Source organism: Pelodiscus sinensis, chromosome 4, assembly GCF_049634645.1.
Source record: "Pelodiscus sinensis isolate JC-2024 chromosome 4, ASM4963464v1, whole genome shotgun sequence".
Lineage (NCBI taxonomy): Eukaryota > Metazoa > Chordata > Testudines > Trionychidae > Pelodiscus > Pelodiscus sinensis.
The window spans coordinates 96130103-96139536 of NC_134714.1; the positions used below are offsets into that span (position 1 = coordinate 96130103).

General features: G+C 46.5%; 1 pseudogene; it reads left to right on the plus strand.

The window, feature by feature from the left end:
• The first annotated feature begins 1910 nt into the window (after positions 1-1910).
• On the plus strand, positions 1911-3276 carry LOC102451550 (importin subunit beta-1 pseudogene; annotated as a pseudogene).
• The last annotated feature ends 6158 nt before the right edge of the window (positions 3277-9434 follow it).

Consider the following 9434-nt stretch of genomic DNA (forward strand, 5'->3'; position numbering starts at 1 on the left):
AAAACTGCTTAGCTGTTGCAAGACAAACATAGTATCTTCAACTCATGACTCTGTTTTAAATTGTGTCAATTCATCATTTTTTCAACTTACTCAGAATTATATACACAACAAACGTGGTTACAGAGAAACATGATATTTATCCCTTACCCCAAAAACATTTGATGTTAAAAAATGTAGCTGTATTGACTTACCTCAAAGATCACATGATATATTACTGCTCCCTGACCGGATGAGAGTGACTCTTTCTATCTGCTCTGCAAAACTGACTTGATATTTACAAATTCAACAATGAACTTTCTATGTACAGTACATTCTGCAACATTCACTTATCATTTACTGTTTCCACAAACATCCTTCCAGTAAAAAGTCACAAAAATCAAATGTAAAGAAGGCACAACGGTCAAGGCAAATGTATGTAATAATTCAAATAGATACTCACTGAACAAGCTTGCAGTGTTTGCCAAGCTCTTGTTAACCATCTCACACTTTCTGCTTTGTTTGTGAAATGATTCAGACAGACAAACAAACACAAAAAACCCTAGCTGTTTCTATCAAGCATGAAGGCTTAGCTTACATTTTAGACAGAGCACAGTCATCATATCATATAGGTAAATTTCAGGTACTCGGTATCCAATTTTGTATGGTTTCTTCTTTCCCACATGTCAAACTTCAAATTCATTTTGACAACTAAACAATGTTTCCTTTATTTCATTATAGTTTCCTTATCTGTAGTCAAAGCACTATGACAATTTCACAGAAAGGACAAGAAAAAGATCTTCTGGTAGATAGGTGCCTTATTTTAAAGATCTCTTGAAAAGATATGTTGGTAAACACTCCATCTCTGTTTGATTTACTTTGAAGGCAGTATCCAATTCTTATTCTATTCTGCAAATCCCACTGTAGATCAAGTTTCCACTATTAATATTCTACCTCTTTAAAAATAAGTCATCAGGCATACTGGACAGAGGTTAAAAGCATTCAAGCTATTCTGTGCTTTCTCATTCCATGTGCTTTTGAAGCTACATAGCATGTTTCTTAATATCGTTCAACTATCATTTGAACAATTAATATCAAACAATTCAATGAAACAATCAATCTTTTATTTGTGTCTGTTCTGTACTCAGATTATAAAATCATAGAATCATAGAACACTAGAACTGGAAGGGACCTCAAGAGGTCGAGTCTAGTCCCCTGCCCTCACAGCAGGATCCAGTACCGTCTAGACCAGTGTTTCTCAACCAGCGGTACAAGTACCCTTAGGGGTACTCAAGAGAAGTCTGGGGGATACATCAACACAACTGAAATTTGGAGAATACTGAATTTTTAAAAAGTTTTACAGCGTTTTTTTATTTTTGTACTTTTTATACCCAAAAATGTCATTGCCCACCCAGCTATAATTACGTTATTTAAACAAATGCATTGCAATGGTAGAAAAATTTTGGTGTGTCTGAAAACTGTAGGTATTGGGGGTACTTATTTTTGTAAAGGGGTTCTTTATAAAAAAAAAAGTTGAGAAACTCTGGTATAGACCATCCCTGATAGATGTCTATCCAACCTGGTCTTAAATATCTCCAGAGATGGGGATTCCACAACCTCCCTAGGCAACTTATTCCAGTGTTCAACCACCCTGACAAGAAGTTTCTCCCAATGTCCAACCTAAAACTCTCTTGCTGCAGTTTAAGCCCAGTTTAAGATCTGGCTATTGAAGCATCTGAGGAAGCAGAACAAGGAAGGCCTCCAGAGCACACTACCAAATTTTATACTAAGGGAGCACTACAATATTTGGTCCCAGTTTTCACACAGACACTAACTAAACAGGATGAAAATGATGATGATGATGATGACTAGAATCCCTGCAAAGCAGCTGGGATCTGCCTCATGCTTCTGGCAACCTGCTGTAAAGATGACATTGTTCTTTATGTGCTGCCCTTCATTAAAGAACACATTAAAAACCCAGATTGGTGGTACTGAGACACAGCCGTCATGCCTTTTGGGTGCATTTTGGAAGGCTCAGAGCCCAATCAGTTCAAACCACTAGCTATTCAGGTCATGCCCACACTAACAGAACTAAGGAAAGACCCTAGTGCAGTGGTTTGAGATATGACTGTCCGGATTGTGGGCAAAATCTACGAGTTGCTGCCTGAAGCTGCCATCAATGATATTTACCTCACCCCACTGCTCCAGTGTCTCATTGAGGGCCTGAGTGCTGAGCCCAGAGTGGCTTCCAACGTGTGCTGGGCCTTCCCTAGTCTGGCTGAAGCTGCCTATGAAGCTGCAGATGTAGCAGATGATCAAGAAGAGCCAGCAACCTACTGTTTATCCTCCTCGCTTGAGCTAATAGTTCCGAAACTCCTGGAGACCACACACAGGCCCGATAGACACCAAAACAATCTGAGAAGTGCTGCATAAGAAGCTCTGATGGAAATAGTGAAAAACAGTGCCAAGGACTGTTACCCTGCTGTCCAGGAAACAACTTTGGTCATCATGGTTGAGAATGTTCCAGAGCACAGCTGGCTTGCGGGGAGTACAAGAGGATGCTCTCATGGCTGTGGGCACCTTGGCAGAAGTCCTGGGTGGTGAGTTTCTGAAGTACATGGATGCCTTCAAACACTTCCTCGGCATTGGACTGAAGAATTATGCTGAGTACCAGGTTTGTCTGGCTGCAGTAAGCCTAGTTGCAGACTTGTGTAGAGCACTGCCGTCCAACATCTTGCCTTTCTGTGACAAGGTTATGCAGCTGCTCTTAGAGAATGTGGGGAATGAGAATGTCCATTGGTTCATGAAGCCTCAGATTCTCTCTGTGTTTGTTGATATTGCCCTGGCCATTGGAGGAGGGTTTAAAAAATATCTGGAGGTTGAATTGAATACCCTCCAGCAAGCCTCTCAAGCCCAGGTTGATAAGTTGGACTATGACATGCTGGACTACCTGAATGAGCTGAGGGAGGGCTGTCTGGAAGCATACAGTGGCATCATTCAGGGACTGAAGGGAGACCAAGAAAACGTGCATCCAGGTATGATGCTAGTGCAACCCGGAGTAGAATTTATTCTGTCTTTCATCGATCATATTGCCGGAGATGAAAACCACACAGATGGAGTGGTAGCTGAGACGCATATTGCAGGACTGTAAAGGAATTTATTACAACTTTCTGATTCTGGTGCCAGATTTTAAACCAGTTCCAGAGCAGATCAGGGCAGTTACAGGGTTTCTCCCAATCTACAATGGCTAGTTATTGTCCTCCCAAAGAGCTATTCAGCCAGGCATGTCTACACTAGGAAATTATTCAAATCCCGGGCTCCATTTGCAAGTGCGGTATGCCTATATTACCCCGCTAGTTCGAACTAGCGGGGTAGTGTAGACATACCCTAAGATGGGACGAACCCCGCCCTTGGGTTTCGGGACAATGAAATACCTGGAATAAAACCCCTTTCCCTCCAGATGTGAAGGGACCCTCTCTACAGCTCCCTTTTCGAGGAGCTCCAGCACCTCCTAGCAATGGGTGCCTTCGTGAGAGGTGTCCCTGCAAAGGGACGGGGTGGGCAGGTTGGAAGGGGGCGAGCCCAGAAAGGGAATGGTATAGCCACTTCTGACTATATTTAGAATCCAGGCGTCAGTCGTGATATCTGCCCAGGCGTGGGCAAACCGGGATAACCTGGCCCCAAACGGGGGGCTAGGGTGGGAGGCTGGTGTGCGACTCTCTAGCAACCCATCAAAACTGGTGCTTGGGCTGCTGAGAGGGGCCCTGACCAACCCCATGGGGGCTGTCCCCTCTCGGGCAGCATCGACAACCCCTTGCGGAGGACGGGCCCGCAGCCGCCCCCACACCCACACTGGGGATACAAGGACAGCGTCTCCAGTAATCCCCACGGGGGACCTGGGACTGCGTTCTCCCCTGCTTTCTGTAGGGCAGCTGACAATGCTGAGAGGCCGGCGTGTGAATCCCCAAGGACCGGAGAGTAGGTCTCACGTCCTTAAGTGTATGGATCCTGGAGTCTGTGTGCTCCGAAAACAAGGCTTTTCCGTCAAACGGCAGGTCCTGGATCGTGGTTTGGACGTCCGGAGGTATTCCAGACACCTGCAGCCAGGCACCACGGCGCATAACTACACCGGACGCCGTGGTGCGGGCTGCAGAGTCAACAGCGTCCATGGAAGCCTAGAGGGCCGTGCGGGCAATGGTTGTGCCCTCCGAGGTCATGGCCACAAACTCCTGATGGGCCTCGGCAGGGAGTTTATCCTTAAACTTATCCATGGCCTGCCATGTATTACAAGCATAACAACTCATCATCGCTTGCTGGTTAGCAATGCGGAGTTGCACCCCACCAGTGGCATACACCTTACGGCCCATCAGGTTAAGGCGTTTGGGCTCCCTAGCTTTCGGGGACAGCTCCAGCTGGGGAAGCCTCTCCTTTTGAGCCACAGCCTGAATGACCAAGGACCTGGGGACAGGTTGGGAGTACAGGTGTTCGTGCCCCAACTGGGGAACGTAATAGTGCCTCTCGACTCCCTTTAAGGTAGGGGTCCAGGTTGCCAGGATTTGCCACAGGGCATTAGTAATCTTGGCCACAGTTTTAAGTGGAAAAGCCAAGCGGGCGGGTGCATCGTCCGAGAGGATGTCAATCATGGGGTCTGAGTCCTCCACTACTGGCTCCACTGGGACACCCAGATTGGAGGCCAGACACTTAAGCAGATCCTGATGCGCTCAAGCATCCATAGTAGGCAATGGCGGTGCGGGATCTGCCAAGGCTTCATCAGGAGACGATGATGACGATGATTCCTGGATTGGTACCGGATCCAGCGTAGGGCCCAGTTGAGGAGCCGGCTGGGCAGACGGCACCATTTGCGGAAGCAGTTCCGGCACTGAGGCCTGTGGCTCAGCAGCGGCCTCTGTAGCAACCGACCTCTGGGGGGAAGGAGGAGGTCGTGACAGCAACGCCAATGGTTGCGCTCAGTGCCCCGAGCCACCGGACACCACAGAGGAGGGTATAGGCCCCTGCCATGGTGGTAAGCCCACGGCGTCCAGAAGGGCCATTGCAGTTGAGGCAGCCATGTCTGCTGCACACGCGAATGATTACGCCGGTGCCGGGAACGGGATCTATGACTCGAGGAAGCTCCTGAGGATTCCGACCTGAACGATGACACATCAGAATCCACATCAGAAGACTGGTACCGGTGCCGATTGCTGTTGCGGTGCCTGTTGTGGCACCGGGAGGACAGGTCCCGGTGCCAGGAGTGGAGCTGGGTGTGGCACCGGGAGAATCGGTCCCGGTGCGAGAAGTGGAGTTGGTGCTGGGAGGACAGGTCCCAGTGCCTGAAGGGGAGCCAGTTGTGGCACCGGTAGAACAGGTCCCGGTGCCGGCTGTGGAGCCGACACTGCACATGGCTGTGCTGCCGAAGTCGGTATCAGTTGCGAGACGAATCCCGAAGAGAACGACGTCATCGGCGAAGGCGGCACTTGCATGGTCCACAGGGTCAATGCCGGTGCCTGTAACGGTGCCGAAATCTGCATTGGTGCTGAAGAGGCTGATGCTGAAGGGCCCGACGCTGAAGACTGGAACAGCACCCCGGGAAAGCTGCTCAGCGCTGGTACTGATGATGGTGCCGTAGACCATGCCACAAGGCCTGGGTGATACGGCACTGGTGCAGCCAAGATGGGGGTCTGGAAGAGGTCCCAGCACCAAGGGAGGTCTAGCCCAGTCAAGTGTCGAGTGCCTGGCGGCCTGCGTCGAGGCCAGCACTGATGCAGAGCAAACGGTACTGGTCCCACAGGGGACGGTCCCACTGCATAAGCAACCGGTGGCATCCGGTCATGCCAGTGCGGAGGCATGCCTCTGGCGTAGGTGACCTCGACCTTTTCGCCTCAACCGATGACGGAGGGAAAGTAGTGAGGCTAATAAGATCACGCGCCGCCTCAAAAGTGTCCGACGTGGAGGGGCGGTGTGAGGGTAGTTGCCCTGGGCTGGATGGGCGTCCCGCTCGCTTACGCCGCACCGTGGTGGATGAGGACGTGCGCACCGGATATTCGGCACTGCGGTGTAGGCCCGACTTAGACTTCCGGCGTTCTTGATCTCTTCGGTCCCGGGGAGGGAGACCGGTGCCGAGCCTTCGACACCGAGGCCCGGTCTCAAGATGGAGCATCACGCGTGGACACCAGTGCCGGCTGTAAAGCCGCCTCCATGAGGAGAAGTTTCAAACGAGAGTCTCTCTCCCTCTTAGTGTGCAGCTTAAACGACTTGCAGATCTTACAGGCGTCTATAAGATGGCCCTCACCCAGACACTTCAGACAACTGTCGTGAGGGTCTCCTTTGGGCATAAACTTTGCGCAGACAGCGCACGCCTTAAAGCCTTGTGGCCCTGGCATTCCTCACCCCCGGAAGGGGAGAAGAAAAAACAAAGAGACGCTAACTAAGTAATTGAACTATTTAGAACTATCTACAATACAAAGAGAAACAGGAACCATTAACTGATCTAAGAGAGAGACACACTCCAACAACCGTCATGGGCGGTAAGAAGGAACTGAGGTGGGTGAGCACCAGCAGGAGTACTTATTCCCTGCCATGGCGACGCCACTCCAGGGGGCGCCCTGCCGGCACTACGGGTACCGCTAGGGAAAATGCTCTGGAAGATGAGGTGCACACACCTAATTCGAATGGACATGAGCAACCACTCGAAGAAGAATAGCTATTGCTAATTGGCCAACTAATTTTACACATTTGTAGTTTAGAGACCTTCCAGTATATTGAGGGTGTTCCTTTCTTTTATCTATCAGCTTCTTTGACCTATATAGATGCCACTATCACATTGCGTTCTTTTTATGCAGCACAGCTGAAGCTGATTAGCTCAGGCAGGCTCCTAGGGTGAAATCCTGACCCTAGTAAAGTAAGTGGGAGTTTTGCCATTGACTTCAGTGGGAACAAGATTTCAACCCTAATGTTAATGCCTTATGGCATCACACTGTGAAATTTGAAGACATGAGGTCAAACATTAAAGTCCTTTCTGAGGCAAAACTTTATTCACTTTAATTGGGGTTTTGTCTGAGTTAAGCACCAACTAAGAACACAGTGAGGACCTGATTAAGGAAATCACTTAAGCACGTGCTCCTGCTCATTCTTAATCAGAAAAGCACATAAGGACATGCTTACTTTTAACCACCTGCTTTAGTTCCAACTGACTTTAAGCACTGCCCTGAATACAGATGCTTTCCCAAAAAGGGGGCCTTTTTCTGTGGATATTCTAGATCTAACAACAACAGAGAGTCTTCAAAATTATCCCTCTGTCAACTAACAACAACAACAACAGTGTTTCTCATTTACAGCCTGGGGTGGTTTACACAGTCAAAGCACTATGAAAATATAAAATGTGCTTTAGCCGGTGTCTTCTGCACCATGTGAGAACAGTACTGTGGCCATTAAGTTCTCCCTGTCATCATAGTTGTACCTTGATGAATTAGAAGTCCCAAACAGTAGCCCATGGGGATAGACTGGGATATAGAGACTGCAGCAAATGATAGAATACAGCAAAATAATTTGTGTCCACCATTTCAGAGATGGACTCCATGTGCCAAAGGAATCGTCATATAGACTTCAGGGAGGTGTTAGGGAGAGAGAGAGAAAAAGAGAGAAAGAGAGGCAGTGGGAGAGCAAAGAGGATGTTGAACTTTATCTCAACCTTATATCTCAGGTTGATTTATTGCATTCACTTTTTCAGAGTGGCGGGGAATTCAATTGTAGATGTAATATTTCTTCAGTGGGAAGTCAAAGCAATTTACTCATAGCAAAAAGTAAGGACAGGGGCGTTGAAGCAGCCTGCTGCTTTTGTAATGTCCCGTCAGCTCCTCACTTTTCCTCTGAAGGGCCCTATCAAGTAACTCAGCTGGCAAAATACTTTAGAAAAGTTAAACTGTTCCTGTGAAAAAGCACCTGTAATTGGAGATCGGGTGCCATTTAGAAAGTTATTATATCTCGGGATTTAATAAATCTGCTACCTCTGAGACCAAATTTCCTGGACTCAAGAAAAAGTGGTAATAATGAAGACCTTAGTAGAAGGATATGATCTTCTTACCATTAAATCTAAGAACATAGTATATTCAAAACTAGCATGGAGATAGCTGAAAATAAACAAGATTCATAACTAAGGTTTGACTATTCTGAAGCGGCAAAAAAAAAAAAAAAAAAAAAAAAGGAGACTTTTCATAAATTGTGAAACTTCCCAGAGAACGCAAAAGGAAGATGATGGAGCTATTTCTGTATTGTCTGAGCTGGCTCATTTCTTGATCTATCATTACTAAGACCATCATGGCAGGAAATTTTACAGTATTTACCACTGTGTGTTATGTGACAAATACTTATCATAGTGCACAGAACTCATGTGGCAAAAACAGAAAGCCAGCTTCCTTGCTATTTGGTTTTGTTCTCTGAGACACAGCCACCTGAATCTTCCTGTCTAAGAATGATTCCCTAATACAAAGGAAATGTATGATATAAACTAAGATACCATTTATGTTTTTAGAATAATTAGTTCATAGTGCAGAATTTAATAAACTAATTATTGAAACTGCCTTATATTTATAGAGAGCTTTTCATCTGAAACACTTAAGTGCTTTGTAGAACGTTACAATATGCAGACATCACTTTACCTACAGCTCAAATGTTGCACAATTTAAGACAGGAAGTGAAAAAGTACTGTGTCCATTTGTAAATGCAGAGGGAAACAAGGCAGATGCAATCTGGTCAGGATACAAGCAGTTAATATTTCAGCTTCATGTCTCCTTTGTAAGAGAGCACCTCCAGTAGGAAAATGCTTCTTAACACCAGTACGGACTTACAAACACTACTTGCATGTTAGGTTAGATAAGAACATAGCCAATGTAAAAGCAGCCTGGAGGGTGGAAACCATCTGGCAGTACCAAGAATCAAATACCAAAGGGATTGAAATGCTAGCCCTGTGAACTGGCATTACTGTCCCTACTGTGATCATAGTGACAGTGCTACTCTATTTGCAAGCAGATGCTAACCTTCCTATCCTTTTTGTACTTCCATTTCATTTATTATTTGTATAGTGTGACTGTCCATCACTAAATTGCTACTAAGAGTCTGCTACATATTCTACAATTAATGAAATATTCTGAACAAACAAGATTGGTGCCTCTCCAAAATATATTTTCCATTATAATGGTTTTTTCCCCTTCCCTCCCCGGCCAACATACAATACAAAAATAGTATTTTTCCCTCATGCAGAGTCAGGATCTAGGATGCATTCCTGGAATACATTGCATTACACTGAAGTGTCAGCAGGCTTGCTTACACTGCCACGTGTAAAACATGCTGCAGGCTCTCGTTATCTCCCAATAAAGCTTTGCTATGGTCTGGCTGTCAGTGCTACTTTGGCATTTTTCAGTGTAGTGACAGGTTTTCTAGCAGCTCCCACCATGGTATTCTTC